Source organism: Puma concolor, chromosome A2 (genome assembly GCF_028749965.1).
Source record: "Puma concolor isolate L17-30 chromosome A2, mPumCon1.1.hap2, whole genome shotgun sequence".
NCBI classification, from domain to species: domain Eukaryota; kingdom Metazoa; phylum Chordata; class Mammalia; order Carnivora; family Felidae; genus Puma; species Puma concolor.
Genome location: NC_141668.1, coordinates 147,106,057 through 147,119,908, shown reverse-complemented (window position 1 = coordinate 147,119,908; position 13,852 = coordinate 147,106,057). Strand labels below are relative to the sequence as shown.

Genomic DNA, 13,852 nt, shown 5'->3' with positions numbered 1-13,852 from the left:
CCGCTTGTCTGCCTCTCACAGCTGGAGCCTCATACCTGGTGGAAACCAATGGTTAAGTAAAACCACTGATTTAAAAAGCCAACCAGGAAACTAACCATGACAAGTGGGAGCTGCCCTCCTCTCCCGAGCGTTGATTGGCTCTTGAGGTTTTACCGGTCCCCGTTCTGCCCACATAAGTGGCAGGTGTAACTGTCAATCACAGAGGGACCTGACAATTCACCACTCTGGGAGTAAATTGCCTTTCATCCAGCAAAGGCAGGTAGCCGCCTAAAATCGATCCGCTCATAACAGAGCAGACCCTCCCTCTCTGGAAAGGAGAACAGAGACCCTTAAGTACAAAATAAATAAGCCCGGGTCGATCCGAGAGTTTATGAGCGCTGTTTTATTAACCCGCACCAAAGCAGTCCTTAATCTTCACTGTCCTAAGATGATCTTTCAAACGCTCGGACGAAATTAAAAAAAAAAAAAAAAAAAAAGAAGGAGAAAGAAAAAAATAAGGCACAACCTTCTAAGTACCCCTTGTCTTGTATAATTCGGAGATGGGGAGGGGAGGAAAGGAATGCCGTTCAGTTTAATTTCACAGCGTATTCGTTTTCATACACCACCACCCTCTACCCCTCCCCAGTAAAGCCGGCTTCATTTTCCCTGGCACGGGTTTTTTTTTTTTTTTTTTTTTTTTTTTTTTTTTTTTTTTTTTTTTTTTTAACACGCTCCCCTCGGAGCCCACCAAGGCAGTCAGGCACCCCACCCCCCTGGGCTGGGGCTCCACCTTTCTCCACTTTGTTCTGCTTGGGGTTCCCCCAGACCCTTGCCCCTGCGTACACCCCACCCCTCGAGGCAAGGCGGGGGGGGGGAAGCCAGGCGAAAAAGGGGAGCTGGAGAAAAGAAAGGCGATGGCAGTGAGGGTGGCTGCCGGAGAGGGACTGCAGGAGGTGGCCCGGGCCGCCGGGGCGAGCGAGCGGCGCCCGCGCGCCAGTGCAAGCCGTGCACTTGTTCCAATCCGGGGGTTTCTACATCAAGGCAAATCCGCCCTTAGGCCGCCCCATCCTTTCCCCCGCCCCAGAAAGCCCCAGGGGAGGCGGATGGTTCACCCCTCGGCTCCCCGTGATAACGCATTGCAGCTCCCCACTAGTGAGGGGGACCCGGCACGAGGGATGCCCGGCATGGGCGCCCCGAGGGAGCCGGGTGCCCAGCGGCCCCGGCCCCGGCGTCGACGTCTCACCTTTCGGATGCTCGCCCCGGGGCCGTCCCACATGGATTTTTACAACCTCACGTCGCCCTGGCCCCGGGCGGCCGGGAGGAGCTGGAGCCGGCGCCGGAGCCGGAGCCCGAGCGAGCAGGAGCGAGAGGAGGAGGTGGAGGAGGAGCGGGGCGGGGAGGGAGGGCACGGCTCCGAGAGCCGGGGCCGGGCGCGGGGCCGGGCGGGGCTGACGGCCGAGGGGGCGGCACCCGCCGCAGTCCCGAGACGCGCGCTCGCGCGGCGCTGCCAGGGCTGCGCTCCGCCGGGCCCCCCGCCCGGCCGCTCCGCGCGCTCGCCGGCTCGCCGCGGCCCTGACTCACATTCCCAGCATTCCCGAGGAGCCGCTGGGGGAGCCGGGGCTGGGACGCGGGCGCCTCCGCGGGGGGCAGCAGAGAGCGCCTGGCCCTGGGTGGCTGGGGTCTTCGAAGCGCCTCCTCCCGGGAGGCCGTCTTGACGCACGTGGCCCTCATTCTCCTCTCCCCGACGCCCCTTCCCGGGTACCCCCCTCCAAAAGCAGCCAGGCACTCCTGGGACTAGTCAAGTGGCTTTGGCGACAGGGGCAGGGATGGCACTTGGTAGAGGAGATGCAAACTGTCTTTTAAGTTAAGCTTTAGAGGGGAGGGGAGGTTGAGGTTCCCATGCCCTGGCACCCTATTAACTTAATCTTCTTTAGGAGGGTGAAGGGACTTCATAAGATTTTTACTTTCTTGTTCTCCTAAGGAGAACAGCGAATGGAAGATGAAAAAGGGAGCAAGGAAAAAAAAAATCATCATCATCATCATCATCATCATCATCATCATCATCATCGCCATTCATTGAGTGCCTTCTCTATGCCCTGCAATGTGCGTGCATCATCCCGTTTAAGGTAGAAAGATGGCGTCTGAGTTCATTCACACACACATGTATACACCTCAAGATAATTTGCAGCAGGAGTTTGGACACGTTTTTCATTGGAAAAAGCTTCCAGCCAACAAGTCTGGAGCCCCAGCCACTACCATTTTGTATTAGGGAGGGGACTCCAAACCTCACTGGAAGCTCCAGATTTGGTCTCTCACTGAGTAGTCAATTTGCAAGACTGGAGCAGTGATTTCCTTTCTGTCCTGATGAGTCTGCTGCCAGCAATTTCAGTGGCCAGATCTAAATGTTTCCTGCTGGGAAGCTTGGGCAAATGAAGCTAAATCCAGCCATGAGATGTCTGGATAAGCAGAGGTGTGGAATCAGCATAATGACTATGGATGACTCCTTCCTTCCTCCCATGTTGGGAATTCAAATATTAAATGGAGGAAGTAGACTCTACCCAAATGCCCTGTTCCTTAAGCCTTCCTTTTACACTTGTGGTGTTTATAGTTTTTCACAGACTCATATTCCCTGAGACCTCTTCGCTCTTACCTTCTTCTTTCTCTCAGTCACAAGAAATCTGCACTTATTCGATTGACCCAGGTGCTCCAATGTAAAACCAAGCTACATCTGTTGTGTTTAGTTTCCCATGTACATCCTTGACAGCCTCTGCCAAAAAGGCATGATAGATAGATGATAGATAGATAGATAGATAGATAGATAGATAGATAGATAGATAGGTAGACCTTGTTGAGAGTCCTTTGAGAAATCCTAAAATCCCTTACCTTTTGAAATGTGACCAATATTTCTTGACTACCTCCTATGTGCACCACTCACATTTTTCCACTACTCTCACAAAAACTCTGTAAGATGTTTCTGTCTTTCAGAAAAGTCAGGTAACATACCCAGCTGAGACTATATTTAAATCTATACCTAAAATTCACTATTCTCGTCCACCCAGTCTCTTTTCCTTTGATCCATGGTTCTAAACAGGAATCATTGGACTTCATAGGGACAACTTCTTGTTTATATGCCTATGTACATTTTTCCCCCAGAGAGAAGATCTATGGTTCTCAACAGATTTCTTTCACATTGGGTCCTTGAGAAAGTTAAGAATAATCACTTTAAATAGAAAACAACTTTATGTAGTAAAACAAGGACTGGAAGTTTTAGGGATCGTAAGTTGTCTTTATCCTCTCTGGGGCTTAGTTTTCTCATCTGAAAAATTAAAACCTGACCTAAAGGATGTTTTTTGAAAAAAAAAATGTTTACTTATTTTGAATGAGAGAGAGCATGAGTTGGGAGGGGCAGAGAGGGAGGAGAGAGAGAATCCCAAGCAGGCTCTGCACTGTCAGGGCAGAGCCCAGCATGGGCCTGGAACTCACAAACCATGAGATCATGACTCGAGCCAGAATCAAGACTAGATGCTTAACTGGCTGAGCCACCAAGTTGCCCCTGGACTAAAGGATCTTAAGGTACAGTACAGCAAGAGAGACAGGCAAGAAAACAGGCCATTACAATACCACTTATGAAGGGACAAAGCTCTGGGTGCTGTAGGAGCATATAAGAAGGACAGCCAATCTTTTCCCTGGAGTTCAGGGAACGGCTTCCCAAGGAAATGTCATCAAATTTCCACCCTTCCTGTCCCACCCTGTGCTCAGCCCAGAGCAGCAGCCTGCATACTCTGTGACTCCAACTGTAGGAGATCAAATCTTTGGAGAACACCTGCCCCTGGGTGGGCTGTCATAAGCTCTCTCCAGAATATTTGAAACTGGGCCATTGGAATGAGTCAGCCAGTGGGTACTGAACGGTGAGCTTGTAGCCCAAATCAGAACTAGGGCACGAAAACCATGATGCCGAAGTCACTGAGAAATGAGCTCTAAGACCTTTGCTGGTCTGCAGAAAGGAGAATAGCTATGTAGACAGAAACTCAGATTCCTAAAGATCTAAAATATTTGAGTATCCGACTTCTTACTTGATAACCCCAATGTGGGTATCTAACTGGCTTCTCAACTTGGTTTGTTCTACACAGGACTCTGGGTTTTTATGTTCCAAATCTCTTCTCTCCCAAGGTCGTGGATCAGATTAATGACACAACCCTTTATCCAGTTGCTCAGGTCCAAACCTAGAAGCATCTCCGATTCCCCCTTTTGCTTATACCACACATCTTCTCCATCAACCAGTTTTGTCAGCTCTGCCCAGTGCCACGTTAGATCCTGAAGCAAAAAGAAAACTGTATACTCCTATATATATTTTTTGAACCAAGTAGAAAAAAGTAATAAAATCTCTCCAATGGAAAAACACCACTATATCTATAGCCTCATGTTCCCCAATATGTTCATTCACCACTGCCAATCCTCATAATCCTGCCCAATAGATAGACATCGTGGCCAAGTGGCCCAGGAACTAAGCACTGGTTAGAAACAACTGTTCTTGTTGCACAATGATATAGGGTCATAATACACAACAACAACAACAACATCTCTCTCTTTTATACATAGAGAAGTTGCAGGACTGAGATTCAAACCCATGTGTTGGTTCCCAAACTGGCCCCCTATGTGGAAAGCAAGGAGACACCAAAGAAAGAGGCAGGCCAGTCCAGTTTGGTAGGTGGCAGGTTTAATAAGCAAGGAACCTTACATACAAGGCTTGTCTCCAGTGATTGCAAGACAAGTAAATCTCTGCACCTGCCCATTAGAATCTTAAAAGTTTATGTAAAGGCCTTAACTGCATTCAGTCATGTATACTGTCCAAATGCTTTCAAGACCTTATTCTCTCAAGGCTAAAGCCTTGAAATGGCTCCCACTGTGGGAACAGTGGGAAGAGTGTACATTCTAAGGACTGGGAAGCAGATAAGGAGCCTCAAATAACCCAGGTCCAACTTATGGGTCAAATGGTGATCATATCCTCTCAATTACTTCTTCCGACATGAGGCAGTTTGGCTCTAGAATCAACAAGACAAAATCAAATGGACTTAGTGAGTGATTGGATATGGGACAAGAGGGAGGATATAAGAATGCTCCCAGGAGTCTGGTTTGGGCAACTGGATAATGTGCCATTCACTAAGACTGGAAATAAAGGTGGGGGTGGGTGATACAGGTTTATGAAAATTTACGAATAATTTATGGGTTCAGCTGGAGCTTTCTAAATTTGTGGTGCCAAGGACCTCATGGTGGAAATATCCGGAAGGTGACTATCTCAGTGTGCTTTGAAGTCAGATGAGAGAAATATGAAGACTGTGCTTGGAAGTCATCACATTTGGTAATTAGAGTCATAGGCATGGCTGAGTAACCCAGTACAGTCATTAGCCATGGGAAGAATTTAGTTAGATGAGAAACAAAATCCCTAAACAACTCACAATTATTTGTCTTTAGGCATGCGGTTATTTCTACATGTCTCTCAACAGGATAAGTTTAATTCAAGAGAAACATCATTGGGCTGCCATAAAAGAAAAAAGGTCCAATGAACTGAGTCACTAGCACCAACACCACCACAGTTAATTGGATCAGAAATAATCATCTGACGCTTAGGAAGCCAACCTATTGGTTTAGCTAAACCAATCTAAGCCAATTCTCTTTGCCATGAATGTTTTAAGACTTTGTAGGCCTAAGCATCATAGCAAGCATATCAAAATCCAGCACCATCAAAATGTTTTTTTCCAGGTGGAAATTTTTGAAGGTTTTTTAGCTTTCCTTTTAAAATTATTTGGCTAGGGGCGCCTGGGTGGCGCAGTCGGTTGGGCGTCCGACTTCAGCCAGGTCACGATCTCGCGGTCCGTGAGTTCGAGCCCCGCGTCGGGCTCTGGGCTGATGGCTCAGAGCCTGGAGCCTGTTTCCGATTCTGTGTCTCCCTCTCTCTCTCTGCCCCTGCCCCGTTCATGCTCTGTCTCTCTCTGTCCCAAAAATAAATAAACGTTGAAAAAAAAATTAAAAAAAAAATATTTATAAAATTATTTGGCTAATTCATTATATTCACTTGTGGCCATGATTTGTCCATAATCATAGAGCATACTCAAGAATTATTGTGAGATGAGAATGAAATCTAACCTACAATTATTTTCAAATGGAATGAAATGTTTGTAAATATGAAAAACCATAAAGTTATATTTTGTAGACATTCATAATTAAACATTTATTAATTCCCCATTTAGAGTTTCCTATGAATCTGTAATCTCAAGGTATGCAAGTCTTTCAGGGGCTTGCAAAAATGTTGGTTAGTGTTCATATAATGTACAATTACATCAATTGCTTTAGTTACTTGGTTTCTCATAACTTTCCATTTCCACAATTCTGGCCACTCATAAAGTCTGGGGACCCTTGATGTCCTTGGGTTCCATGAGAGGCCCCTGTGTCCCTCCAATGGATGCGTACCTTTCTTTTTTCTGCCTCAGGTAGCTTGAGCAAGTTTCTTTTCCTTGCAGCCACAATTACTCCCTGATTGGAAAAGCCATCTTCTTCATGCTTAAACAAACAATGCCCTTCATTCCAGTTCACTAGAATCCAAAGGCTGAACTTGCCTAGCTACCAGATTTCCCAAAGAAAACAAACCTGGGGGAAACCTCATAAGTAGATACTCTTATAGTTATTGGGTATTACTTACTCTGCTTCTGGAAAATGTGGCAGATGGCCACACCAAACCCTGAGCCTGGCCTGTGTCTGTTTCTTTATGGCATTTTCCATGATATACTGCCCATCCCTTAGACCTCCCCTTCTTTCTGCATTCCCTGGCGTGGCTATTTAAAGGTAGTTCATTAGCACATTTTAAATTATGCTAAAAGCTGTAAAATTAAAAGGACTTTTTACCATGCCCATTTTTCAAGAATAACTTCAAGGTGGAAAGTCCTCTTGGAAACCCCTAAGAAGAGAATTAACTACAGATACAAGGTTTAAAAACTTCAAAATACTGCAGGCTCACATATTCTTTTGGCTTCACTCAAACGCTTACTCCTTTAGACTAGTGCTTTTTTCTACCAAAGCAGTTACATTCAAACACCACCATGTTCTCTTTCTAAAAAGCTAACAGCATTATGGAGAGTTAAGCTATTCTAGAAACCCCTGAAAAGTTCTTACCTTGAATCCTATCCACATTTCCCCCCATGCAGATGCTGAAAAGACCCAGCAAAACTTTAAGGGAACTAATAATGAGATTCATTACATGAGAGAAAAATCATTTTTAAAATGGGGATGAGGGTGTTGAAACATGAAAGATATATGAAATATCAATAACATAGCAAAGCCAACATTTTTTCTCTTTTCCTCCATAGTGGCAAAAATTCAGCATTTAATAGTTATGTGTCTTCAGACACGTTACTTACTTAGAGATTCAGTCTCCTTATTCATACAATGGGAGTAGTTCACAGTTTCTTCTGAATATGGCTATGATGAGGATAAAATAAAACCATCCAGGAAAAATCCTTAGAAGACTCAAGGAATGGTGGCTTCTCTGCCCATAATGCTGATCACATTAGGGAAAAGAGTAAAACTTACATTGTTAGGAGTTTTAAACAAATCTGTGAAACTCTACACTAAATGGTCAAGACTTAAACAAGGCAAGTGAGATACTAGCTTGGGGTGCAAAATTTAAGGAGGCACCAAAATCTCAGCACTCAAGGTAAATCAAAAATAATATAATATTTTTGAAAAACAAATCAGCAAACTACAGCCCATGGGCTGACTGCCTGTTTTTGTAAATAAAGTTTTATTGGAACTTTTAGGAACAACAACAACAAATTTTTAAGGAAACAAAGAGAAAAAGAGGCTGGAGCTTCAATTATAGAGATTTTACACCCTGGTGTTCCAAAAAGAATTTCTTACACGAGGACTTTTAACTAACAACCAACTTCCTGATGTGCTTTCAGCACATCATTCCTGTGCTGTGAGAATGTCTGTGTTCATCTATTATCTTTACAGCCTGGATGGATCTCTTTGGGAAGGAGAAAAAAACACCTCCCCTAAAGGTGGGTTCTTGTGGAGAGAAAGGGTAACCAGACACCTAGAAATGTTTCTTGGGACCAAAGTGGACTTGTTTACCCAACTTTACCAAGGACCCAAGGTCTACAAAATAAGAGCTTTAGGCTACATATTTGAAAAGTCACTGAGAAAAATGTCTGAATAAACACTCTGAGAATTCCATAAACATAAGTTGTTTTTTAGTAATAGGAAAATCGTTAATGTAATATGAAGAGTGGAATCTGCAGTTAAACTGCAAAGATATAAGTGATGGGCCCATTAATCAACCTGCCTCAGGGCAGGGGCTGATGCTAGATAAAGGTAGAACAGGGCCTGGACCCAGAAAACAGGAGAAGGTGCTAGTTTTTCTTCCAACCATTAGGTATATATCCTACCACCTACAAAAATGGCTCAGGTTACTGAATGTTCTATCGCCAAGCAATTCTTACAGACAGTAAAAAGCTTCATAACTTATGTTGCCAAAATTCATCCATTTCTTGAAACAGGCTTTGGATCAGCTCTGAGAAACAGAGTTCTTTTCCAAACAAAAGCTTTAACTACACAATTAAATGAAAGGGAACTAATTTGCTTGGAGGAGAATAATAAAAGAAAACAAGCTATTTTGAATGATAAAAATATGTACCAAATTGGCAACAGCTTCAGATGATACTCCTGGGTTTGATTAATGAGATATATTATCAAGTGAACAAACAAAAAGCATACTGGTTTAGAACGTTTTCTGCTTAACTTTGTAATGAAAATCCTAAAAAATAAAAAAATAAAAAAATTAGCTTACAAAAGAAAGAGAAGTACATTGCAAAATAAAATTCAAACATTCCAGGAAAAGTGAAAATCTACCCTCAGAGACAACCAACCACTTTTAACAGTGTATATTCCCTTGGATTTTTTAAATGTATATTTTAACAAAAATTGGGCCCAATTATGTTTTATTTTTCTTTCAGTATCTTTTATCTTCTCCTTTTAGCTTTAGACCTTGTCTTTCTGTCTTCAGGGGTTTTTACATCACCTTTCCCCACTAGCCATAATGATTGCTCCAAGGGCTAGACACATGATCACAGCCAGGCCAGGCAGACTCCTTCCCTGGGGTTTTTCAACTGGCAAAAAGGAGCTTGATGAAGGCAATTACAGAGTTAGTGGCATCCATGCCTCCACTCTTATAGAAAATCTGCAAACATGTAGAAGAGAGATAAGAGGCAGAGAGTCTTGGCTCTGAGAACATTCAGGTCCCTGATTCCACTGCCGAGGACCCCAAAGTTCCCATCATGCCCAAAGCTCTTCTATGCAACATTGTCTTCAACTCTCTGAGCTACTCCAGAGAGTTCTTACTACTCCTTCTAGTTCTTACGACTATGCTAGACCCATAGTAAGTTCTGTTTCTCACTGAAGCTATTTCTGCCACTTGCAACCCAAGGAGTCTGAGTATACATACACTTCTGCAATTTGATTTTGTTCAGCTGAAACTGTGTACATCACGGAAAAGTTCATGTCAGTGCATATTGTCCTTTTCTCTTCTAATGTCTGAATCATTGTCCATTGTATGGATGAATGTTTTTGACCTTCTTCTAAAGCCAGAAACACAAGACATTTTTAAAAGTGATAAACACAAGATTCTCAACATTACTAATATCAGGAAAGTGCAAATCAAAACCACAATGAGATATTTCCTCACACTAGTCAAAATGTCTAATACCAAAAAGATAAGAAATAACAAATTTTGGCAAGGATGTGGAGAAAAGGGAGCCTCATGCACTGTTGGTGAAAATGTAAATTGGTACAGCCACTATGAAAAATAGTCTGGAAGTTCCTCAAAAAACTAAAAATGGAAGGAAATATCATACAACCTACTAATTCCTCTTCTGGGTATTTACCCGAAGAAAAAAATAATCAATTCAAAAAGATATATGCACCCCTTTGTTTATTGCAGCATTATTTATTTACAATAGACAAAATATGGGAGCACCCTAAGTGTCCATCAATAGATGAATGGATAAAGAAGATGTAATACACACACACACACACACACACACACACACAGGAATATTAGTCAGCCGTAAAGAAGAATGAAATCTTGCCCATCGTGACAACTTGGATGGATCTAGAGACTCTTAGGTATGCTAAGGGAAATAAGTGAGACAGAAAAAGACAAATACTGTATGATTCCACTTATATGTGGAATCTAAAAGACAACAGAAATAGATTCACAAATACCAAAAATAAACTGGTGGTTGCAAGGGGGAAGGAGATAGGCAAAGTAGGTAAAGGGGATAAAAAGATACAAACTTCCAGTTATAAAATAAATAAGTCACAGAAATGAAAACTATAGCATAGTGAATGTAGTCAATAATGTAATAACTTTGCATGGTGGCAGGCAGTGATTACACATGGTGAGCATTGCATCATGGACATAATTGTCAAATTGCTGTGTTATACACCTGAAACCAATATAATATTGTATGTCAACTATTTCAATAAAACTAAGAATGAAAAAATAAATCAAAAATAAATAAATAAAAGTAAAATTAAAAAATAAGGTACTCAAGAAATAAAATTAGGGAGAGTAGAAGGATGGATGAAACAGAAGTGACACAATGTCAATCAATGTTGGAGCTAAGTTCATTTTCGCTATTTTCTCTACTTAAGTATATGCTGGAAATTTGCAAAATGAAAAATTAAAAAGAGAGAGAAAGAAGATAACAAGAAAGAAAGAGAGAGAGGTAAATCTTGCTGGGAAGTTGATGGTTGTTATGTAAATGAGAGGCCAGCACTGAAGAAGTGTGAGTAACACCCATTCCCCAACCAGCCATACAGTACTCATCATACCTGCCCAAAGGAGAGTCCCCTGCGGGATTTATGATCATCTCTGCCACGCGACTAAGGATTATGCCTTTTGCATGTCAGGTGTCTCCACCACACCTCGTAGTAAACTCAAACTCATCCATCCATTCAGAGGGGCTTTAAAACTCTTTGTCAGAAGAACTTAGCCAGTGACTTGAGAGGAGGCTATGTTTGCCTTATTTGTTGAGGCCCACAACCATAAGTACTGTTACTATTGAGTTTGAATTTGCCTAAAGATCTAACACCCAGTGTTTCCACCATGCAGTTTCCCAGGCATGGAGCACGTATAATAGAGCTGAACTTGGGTTTTATGGTCACAGAATAATAAGGTCAAGTCCCAGTCCCTCCATTTATGAGCTGTGTGGTCCTAGGTTATTTACATAATCCATCTAAGCCTATTTCTTCATTAGAAAAAAAAAGGGGAGGGGGGAGGAGGTGATTAATAGTACTTGCCCTGTAGACAATTTGAAAGAATTAAATAAGAAACTGCATGGGGGCACCTGGGTGGCTCAGTCAGTAGGCGTCTGACTTCAGCTCAGGTCATGATATCATGGTCCATGAGTTTGAGCCCCGCGTTGAGCTCTGTGCTGACAGCTCAGAGCCTGGAGTCTGCTTCAGATTCTCTCTCTCTCTCTCTCTCTCTCTCTCTCTCTCTCTCTCTCAAAAATAAGGAAAGATTTTTAAAAATTTAAAAAAATAGAAATTGCATGGAAAGTTTCTATGACTGTGCTAAGCTCATAGTAAATGCTCAGTAAATGGGAAGTAACATCATCTTCTTCATGATGTACAGTGAATTCCGTTGTTGGGGCTGTATGCGGTTTCCACTTTCTGAGTTTCTCAATTGCCAGTGTGACTTTCAAAAACTGTTCTTTCTAAACTTTCAGAACACACATAAAAAGCTGGGCGCCAGCCAGAACACATTTGGAAGCAAAACAGTCCTAAAAATAAGAAAGGGATGCATGACTTTTTGTAATGTTGGGTTTCTCTTTAAAAGAAAAATTACACTGTGAGTAAAGATCAAAATTCATTCTTTCTGTGACCTTGTTCAAAAACAGAGTTTATTGGAACATGATGCATGTCAGATGTTGTTTAGAGTGGCATATGCCCTTCTCAGGGCATTTCAAACATACGCTGCATGCCTTCATTTCTCTCTAGCGGGTATTTCAGGGCTGAAGAAGGAAGAATGGTCCTGCATTGGAATACAACATCCGCAGTGCTCACATCCACTGTGGAATACAATATCCACAGTGCCTTCCCTGGAGTATGTTCTGCAAAATAAAACAGGTACAAGAATGGGGCGCCTGGGTGGCGCAGTCGGTTAAGCGTCCGACTTCAGCCAGGTCACGATCTCGCGGTCCGTGAGTTCGAGCCCCGCGTTGGGCTCTGGGCTGATGGCTCGGAGCCTGGAGCCTGTTTCCGATTCTGTGTCTCCCTCTCTCTCTGCCCCTCCCCCGTTCATGCTCTGTCTCTCTCTGTCCCAAAAATAAATAAACGTTGAAAAAAAAATTTAAAAAAACAGGTACAAGAAGAATAATTTCCTAGAGCCATAAGACAAACAGTTTATGAAATAAAATTCAAGGGCCTTTCACATATTGGTTTTAAGTCACCTCAGGAATTCAGACTAATATTCATAGAAAATCTACCATGGGAAAAAGTGCAACCTGATTTTGGATCCAATTTAGTGCCTCTCCAAAAATGGGCTCATTTTTGCCTGTTCCTCTGCTTAACACCTTCCTCTCTCACCAGTTCACCCAATTAATGTCTATTCAATTTTCAGTCTCAACTCACATGGCATCTTCTTCAGAAGCTCTCCCTGAGCCATCTGTTAGGTGCCCATGCTACCAAATCTCATTGACCCCTGCAATTCTACTTCATGGTCCTTATCATGACTATAATGGAATAACTGCTTGATTCACAGACCCAGTGCTGTGTACCCAGTGCCATCCAGCACCTATATGCCCAAGCTCCATCAGGAATAGGACCATATCTATGACATTGACATCAATGTCAGGCCTAGTATAAGTGATATAATAAAACTGTTGAAATTTGAGAATAAAATCTTTTATTCCATGAATTTATACTATTTGGAAACTCAAAGAGTAGCCAATTTGCTAAGAAGCCTTCCTTAAGAGGGCCAGACGACTGCCTTTATTCCATGTAACCAAAACCTCCCCCCCACCCACACACACACCTGTAGCTATTTGATGTCATGTGATCTACATTCTATGAAATTAATTGGTTATCAGTTTCAGGAAAGAAAGTTATAATTATAACAAATAACACTAATTGGATGTGTAACTGGTTAGATCCAAAAAGGAACTGACAGAAGCTCAGATAAGATGAAGCCATACCTTCCCTCCCTACTCAGGCATTCTTGAAAGAGGGTTCCAGAAAAAAGCCAAAGTGTTAAAGGGTTGCTAATGATACTGCTTACCTTCTCAAAGCACCTACAACATTAGGTTTTAGCACAATATTGAAAGGAAGACAATTCTGAGACAGCTTCCCCTTCTCAGAGCCTACCCTCTGCTTGAATCCTCCCTGTGAGACCAGACTCACTTAGACCACAAAGTGGTCCATTCCATTATTGAATGGTTCAAAGGATTAGGTAATTTCTTCCTACATTAAGACCAAAGTGTGTCTGACTCTAATTCTACTAATCAGAACCAGAACAAATGGATGTGTCAATAAACTAATATTTACTAATTTGGAAAATGAGGCTTACTGCTATATTTTAAAATATAATAAACCACTAAGTTTCTTCATGATGTGTGTGAATTATGAGCAAGTATGTATATGTGTGAGTGTGCGTTATATGTTGCAGGTGTATATGTATAAATATAATTGTATTTTGTCACATCAACGTAAGTAGTAGTGAGTTTATAAGATTCTGGAGGGTGACTCCACTATAGTTATTTTTATAGCTCTTTTGTTAATTCTCAAAACTATTAAAAATCAAAATGCATAAATAAAT

General features: G+C 42.3%; 1 protein-coding gene across 10 annotated transcripts in view; it reads right to left on the bottom strand.

Moving 5' to 3' along the window:
• Positions 1 to 1,363, bottom strand: part of ERC2 (ELKS/RAB6-interacting/CAST family member 2) — a 934,759-nt gene extending 933,396 nt beyond the window's left edge. For all 10 annotated transcript variants that reach the window (XR_015248352.1, XR_015248351.1, XR_015248353.1 and 7 more), the window contains exon 1: positions 1,223 to 1,363. The gene's annotated coding sequence lies outside the window, so the exon portion shown is untranslated. The remainder of the gene's footprint in view (positions 1 to 1,222) is intronic.
• Positions 1,364 to 13,852: the final 12,489 nt, after the last annotated feature.